A 7,230-nucleotide genomic window follows, 5' to 3' on the forward strand; every position below is an offset into this window, starting at 1 on the left:
ACTCTTGACCAGAAAAACTTGTGGAAGGTTGTTTAGGAAACGGATATCATTCTGCGTGTTTCAATCCAATCAAGTTGACACTTAATATTAATCATCATTTTACTAAGACTGTTACCAGATATGAAGTCCTGACTGTGAGTTGTCCAGATTCTTAGTGCATTTAACAAAGAATTGAACTAAATGCATAAACAAAGCAACAGAAAACAAAAGTAAATGTTTATTGAGGCAGAAGTATACTCCACAGAGTGAGAGTGGGCTCAAGCAAGCAGCTCAAGAGCCCTGAATATAGTATCCCTTGGGGTTTTATTGACTAAAAGAATTTGGTAACACCTGTGGGTACCCTTTTGAGGCCTCTAATTGGTTATATCCTGTGCAAATGAAGACTTGGCCCATGACCAGTCAGAGGCTGAAGTGGAGAGACTTAGTTCATGGCCAATCAGCGGCTGATGTTTTCCTATTTGGCTTAATTCCAAAAAGTCAGCTATAGGTTGGCTTTAGGCTCCCTGTATGCAGATTCTATTCTCTTGCCTCATTTTCCCCTGAGAGACATGATCCGTGTAAATCTTTATGGGAAGCAGAGAGACTGACGGTCTTTCTTTTTTTAAATTTATTTATTTATTTTTATTTTACTTTAAGTTCTAGGAAATGTGCAGAATGTGCAGGTTTGTTACATAGGTATATATGTTGCATGGTGGTTTGCTGCACCTGTCAACCTATCAGCTACGTTTTAAGCCCCACATATATTAGTTATTTGTCCTAATGGTGTTTCTTCTGTAACTGCTTCATGCTAATTGGGGTGCCGTCCCCAGCTGGGGACCATAGCACTCTTGTAGACTATGGAACTGTTGCCTGCTCTCTTTAGTGAAGACAGGGTGATGTCTGAATGGCTGTGCCTGACATAATTATCTGGAACTGGCTGGTAGCTCTGCTGTGTGATCATTTGGAGCTTAATGGTCTTTAGATGAGAATAAATAAATCTGGTTAAAAGATTTTAAAAACTTGGTCCAAAAACTAATAGATTTTTTTTCACTAGCAATGGTCCAGCTAAGGGAAGGAACCATGAAGCCCAATTTAGTGTCCTTGTCCAGAAGCCCCATGACTCAGACAATCGTTGTTGCATTTTGGAGGCCTGGTCAGCTAATTTTTGGGCTGCATCCCTTACTAATCCTGATGGGTTGACATAAAAACAGCATCTTCCTCTAGGAAAATACATAAGCCACTCTTTTTTTGTTTGTTTGTTTTTGTTTTGTTTTGTTTTCAGCTAGGAGATCCATTCCTCTTCTATTTTGTAAAGCTACTGCTGCCAAGAAATCTACTTAATTTTGTAAGATGATGATATTAATACTTTGAGCATTGTCTTCCAAGCTGTCTGAATGATCCTTAGACAAGCGTTGTTAATAAGATAGGGAAGTTGCAAGCCTGCTAACTCTCATTCCTACACCTGCTGTTATTCCTAGCCCTACCAAAAGGGAGTATTCCTTATGTGGTTCATTTGTGTCTGATGGTTGTAGTTAAAGGTATGATAAGAGACTGGTTATTGGGAGCTATATTTATTTCAGGGGCTAAATAAATGAGAATACAGGTTCCTGTCTAACTGGCTGGTAAACATAAGTAGGAACTGGTCCCACTCAGGAAAAAGGCTCCTTGTTTTTCTAGACAAAAGTTGTTCTCTATGGTGATCATATGGGTTAGCTTGTTGTTTCTGCTTTCCCTAGTTGTTAAGGTTCCTGCTAAGGTAGCCCTGGTTAAAGGCTGAAAACATTTTGGGAAGTATCCTGAGCTGCCCCAGTAGTATTGCTTTTCCAGTGGAGGCAGTTAAGCTTAGTGTTCACCAGCAACCACCCAGAGGTTTTTTTCGTACTGAGGAACCAAAAGGCAACTAGATATCTCAGGATTAGTGCAATCTTCCCGAGGAAAAATGTGAATACAGCCAGTGGGTCTACCTTGACAGTATTTAGTTTGTGTGTCCTTTAAAGTGCCCTCTACTAGGAGTCATTTTTATAAAAACTGTACAGGTTTTCTTAATGAAGTTGTTTGGGTGACTGCATAGCTTACATGATCATGTGAGGGGTTAATCTCCAGGGATTAGTTGTATTGAGGACTTTTCAAGGTTCCCAGGGCCTAACCAAAATTTTGGCTTATTTTAATACAAAGCAGCACCTGGAATTTTAATTCTGTGTGCATTGATATTAGGCCCCAAATGGGTTTTGAGGGGATGCAACCCCAGAAATGTTGCTTTGATAGTAATGAAGAAGGCTTACTTTTTGTTTTGTAACCTTTGTCATTTCCATAATTTTGAAATCATACAAGTCATCCAGGTTCATCAATTTTAAGGGAGTTCCCCCCTTGTAGCTAAGGTGATAGGTCATTTTTTCAAGGGCCCAAGATCAGGCTGGGATTAGATGGCAGTATAAACAGTTCTTTGCCAAGGCTGGACTGGTGGTATCTGACAGTCCATGTATTAAATTTAAAAATTTCTTAATAAGTACTCATCATTCATTAATTGCCAGTATATGCAGACTGTGGCAAATCATTATAGAGCCCAAAATACTTATCTGTTATTTTGTTATTTGAGCAGGAACTTCAGGGAGTGGATACCTATACTGTCAGGAATGATCATTATAAAAATGAATGAAAACATTTTGCTTAATTATCACAAAGGAACTGATTCCATCCATTCGGAAGAGGGCAATTAAGCTGTAAAAATACAAAAATAGCTATTATTATCCAGCTTACAGTAACTATGCAACAAAGACACCAAAGAGAGTTGGTAGGCATTTACTTATCTTTTGACTGTCATTTAAACAGGTACTCCAGGTCTTCCACAGATTCACAGGCATAGCAGCTGGCAGGAGCTCTGGGTTTCAGGTGTGAAGCTTCAGCTATTGCAGGCTTAACCCTGGAAAAAATTGATCCAACTATCTAATCCTAGTACTTTGAGGTAGAAGGCATAGCCAGCACCACTGAAAAGAGTCCCTTCCATTAGGGTAGTAGTTGTTGAGCAGGTGACCACTCTTTCTACATTTTAACGAGTACCTTATCTCCTGGCCTGATCTTCGGTTGCTTGTTATTTCCCGGTGTGGGGAGTCATTGAGTTCCAAACTCTTGCAAATTCTGCCAGAACTGTCCCAAGCTAACTAGATATTCTATTAGAGTGACAATTTCTGGATCAGTAATTAGATCATTAGTTAAAAATGGCCTCTCATATAACTTTTCATAGGGGCTCCTATTACTTTTTGCTCTTGGGGGATTACGGATGCTTAAGATGGCTATGGGCAGTAAGCTGACCTAAGTCTCTGATGTTTCCTGACATAGCTTAGCTAACACCCATTTTAGAGTGTGAATAGTCCTATCTGCTTTCCCAGAGGATTGAGGTCCCTGCCTTAGTAATCCCTTGAGTCATCTGGGAGACTTAAGATGGACCATTATTCTGGAGGCTTTGGGGTTACCCAAACTGAAGGATTATCTCCTTTAAGATAACCTTCATAACTTAATTAGCATTCTCTGTTCTGGTAGGTTGAGCTTTAACCCAGCCAGTAAAGGTGTCAATTAGTACTTACAAAATCTTGTGTCCTCTGCAAGCTGGCACATGAGTAAAGTCCAGTTGCCAGTCTTCTCATGGGTAGGTTCCCCTTCTCTGAACTGATTCTATTAGATGGGGTACTTTGCTTCCTGGATTGTTGAATACACACACTGAGCAGACTTGGGAGACCTGCTTAACTGCCAAAGCCAAGTTAGGCCCAATAAAGGGTCTGTTTACCGTTGCCAGAGTCGCCTCTCTCACCTTATGGTAAGAGTTATGCAGGGTTTTTGTAACTTTTCATTGAGCTGTTTGAGGGAGATATAATTTTGATCCCATATGTCATCAGAATCCTTGTTTTTGACCTGTTTGCTCCTTTATTAACTATTTTTTCCTGTGATGTGTATTCAGGTTCTATTAGGGAATCAAAGAAGGGAAGCAGTCCTAAGATTTGTTGAGACTACACACTGAAAGCTGCTGCTTTGGCTTCCTTATCAGCCTTTTTGTTCCCTTGTGCTATAGGGGTTAAGTCCTTTGATGCCATCTACAATAGATCATGGCTATAGCCTCTGGCAACTGTATTGCTTCCAATAGCTGTAGAATTTCAGACCCATGCTTTATGAGGGAACATTTGCTAGTTAGTAGTCCCCTTACTTTCCAAACTGCAGCATGAGTATGAGCCATGAGAAATGCGTATTTGAAATTTGTATAGATATTTAGCTTCTTCCCTTTTCCCAATATCAAGGCCCAACGGAGAGCAATGATCTCAGCATTTTGTGATGATGTGCCTGGGGTAGTGGTTGGGTCTCAATGATGATGTTGTAATTTACTACCACATATCCAGCCAGGCATTTAGGCATTCTCCATTGGACACAAAGCTATTGCTGTCTGTAAACCAGTTATCCTCTGAATTTGGGAGGGGGTGATCTTTTCAATCAGGTCAGCTGACATATGTGTATGCGATGACCTGCCTGCAGGAGTGACCAATCATTGGACCTGTGGGCAGCAATGAAGCTGGATTCAAGGTGTTACATGTTTTAAGGGTAACCTCTGGATTGCCTAGGAACATAGTCTGTTATTTGGTTAACCTTTCTCCCATCATTCAGATATGTCCTTTTATTTCCAGGACTGACCTTGCCTGAAGTAGGGTTAACACTTTCCGTGGTTGACCCAGAGTGATTTTAGTGGCTTCCTCCACTAAAATAGCAGTACCTGCTATTGCCTGCAGGCAGCTTGGCCTCCCTGAGGCCACTCTGTTCAATTTCTTTGAAAAGTAGATGGTTGGTATGGGTTCTGATCCCAATTTCTGGGTTAGTACTCCCACAGCTGTGCCCTTTTTTTCCTGCTGTATACAAGGAAAAAGGCTTAATGAAATTTGGGATGCCAAGAGTGGGAGCTTGGTTAAGAGCCTGTTTTAACTTGGCAAAGTTTCCCTCATTTCTAGGGCCCATACCATTGACTCATTTGCTGGCCCCCTTGTTGCTTTATAAAGGGGTTTTGCTATGACCCCAAATTTGGAACACATCTTCTGCAAAACCTGGCCATTCCCAAAAAGGAATGAAGCTGTTGCTTAGTACTGGGGGCTCCTAAACCATATATATCTTGCACCATTCTGGGGATATTTGCCAGGTCATAGGGATCAAAATATACCCCAAATATTAAATCAATTGAAGGGTGATTTGCGCCTACCTTTTGGACAATTTGTATTCCCTGTGTGCGAGGAGATTCAAGATCTTTATAGTAACTTGATTAGATGCCTCCCAGGTTGGGCTACACACAAAAAGGTTATCTGCATACTGGAGTGTACTCCTGTTTTCCAATTGTAGATCCCTCAGATATCTTTCTAAGACTCAGGCCAAAAAAAAAAAAAAAAAAGGTGGGAAAGGTGGGGGGAACTATTTTGAAAGTCTGGAGGGAATACTGTCCAGGTGTATTGTGGTTTTCTTTGCTGTTAGGATCTTCCCATTCAAAAGCAAAAAGGTATTGAGATTTCAGGGCCAGAGGGATAGAAAAGAAAACATCTTTCAAGTTTTGGACTGAGAACTATTCTATGCTCCCTGGCACTTAAGTTAAAAGAGTATGTGGATCTGTCACTAATGGATGGATTAGGATCACAGCCTCATTAATTGCCCTTAAACCCCATACCAAATGGTACTAGCCAGAAGACTTTACATGGGGGTATTACATTACAGGGAGAATTACAAGGTTTTAGAAGTTCATGGGCAAGCAATTTCTTAAGTACAGATGCTAGGACCTTTCTTGCTTCCAGTTTAATAGGGTATTGTTAGCTGGGGTCTTTAAGCTGTATTTTGACTGGCACTGCTGTTTTAGCCTTCCTGGTCGCCCAGGACACAATGCTAGCAGGTTGACCTGCTTGTTGACATGGTCCTGAACATTGCCTGTATCACAGACCATTAGAAATCTTGCCAGGTGGTGCTTAAATTGTAGCAGTGCCCCTAGTTATCCTGTGCAGAGATCTTGGTACAAGGGGGACCTCTCCATTCTACATCAAGGCAGATTTCCAGGCCTTTGGAGTACCTGCTACTGTATATTAGCAATTTGAGCTGCCCAAACCTTCCTGTGAAGAAATCTTAGTGCAGGACAGTCCTCTTTACTATGTGCCCAAGCAGATGTCCAGGTTTTTGGAGTACTCACTCTCCTGGATTAGGAGTTTAGGTTGCCCCCATACCCATGCAGAGAGCTTGGAGCTAAAAGGGTTTCACAGCTTCAAACCTAGGCACACCTCTGAGTGCATAGTGGCCACTCATTAATTATCCTTTGGTGCTGATGCTTGTACCTGCCATTTCAGGGACCTGTAAGTGGGCATACTAGGTCCAGCCCCACCCATTATGGTCCCCACCCTTCCCGTGCTTAGCAGAGAGTTCAGACCACTGTAATTTACATAGGTCAGCATCAAAGAGCTTTGGTGCATAAAGGAATATCAAGGATATACCCAGCCACATGAGCTACAGATGGCTCTTACCTATAAGTGCCATCTACTGGCTTGTTGGTTGAACTGCACAGCCCAATATAAAACCTACCAAAAGAAGTGGATAGGGCTATAGAAGCAAAGACAAAAGACTTTATCCGGTATTCTCTATCAGATATGAAAGAAGGAAAAGGGAAAGAGCAAGAGCAAGAAAAAACCCACAAAGTATTATAGGGAAAAAGAGAAAAAGAAAAAATTCTACCCGCACAAAAGAATTTTGTTTTCAAAAATTTAGAAGTGTGTGCACCTCCAGATGAGAAGGAACCAGAGCAAAAATTCTAGCACCATAAAAAGTCTGAATATGTGACATCATGAAAGGAACACACTAGCTCTCCAGCAATGGTCCCTAACCAAAATGGAAACTCAGAAATGACAGAGAAAGAATTCAAAGCAAGTATTGCAAGGAAGTTCAATGAAATTCATGACAAGGTTGAAAATTAACACAAAGAAATTTCTTAAAAAAAAAATCCAGGAAATGAAGGAATGGATAAATATTGTAAAAAGAAGTCAAGTTAGAGCTTCTAGAATTTAAAAACTCACTTAAGAAACTTTAAAATAGAATGGAAAGTTTTCTCAATAGACTGGATCCAACAGAAGAAATAATTTTAGAGCTTGAAGACTCGTCTCTTAAACTAACCCAGTCAGAGAAAAATTTAAAAAAAAATCTTAAAAAATAAAGTCTTTAAGAGATATAAGATTACATAAATTGGTCAAATCTACA

The 7,230-nt window shown here is 40.5% G+C and overlaps 1 long non-coding RNA gene across 1 annotated transcript; it reads left to right on the forward strand.

The window, feature by feature from the left end:
• The first annotated feature begins 363 nt into the window (after positions 1-363).
• On the forward strand, positions 364-6,969 carry LOC117071220. Its single transcript, XR_004432195.1, has 3 exons — positions 364-746; positions 872-877; positions 6,958-6,969. It is a non-coding gene; the product is annotated as an uncharacterized LOC117071220 (long non-coding RNA).
• Positions 6,970-7,230: the final 261 nt, after the last annotated feature.

This window comes from Trachypithecus francoisi, unplaced genomic scaffold, assembly GCF_009764315.1.
Source record: "Trachypithecus francoisi isolate TF-2019V2 unplaced genomic scaffold, Tfra_2.0 Lachesis_group3, whole genome shotgun sequence".
NCBI classification, from domain to species: Eukaryota; Metazoa; Chordata; class Mammalia; order Primates; family Cercopithecidae; genus Trachypithecus; species Trachypithecus francoisi.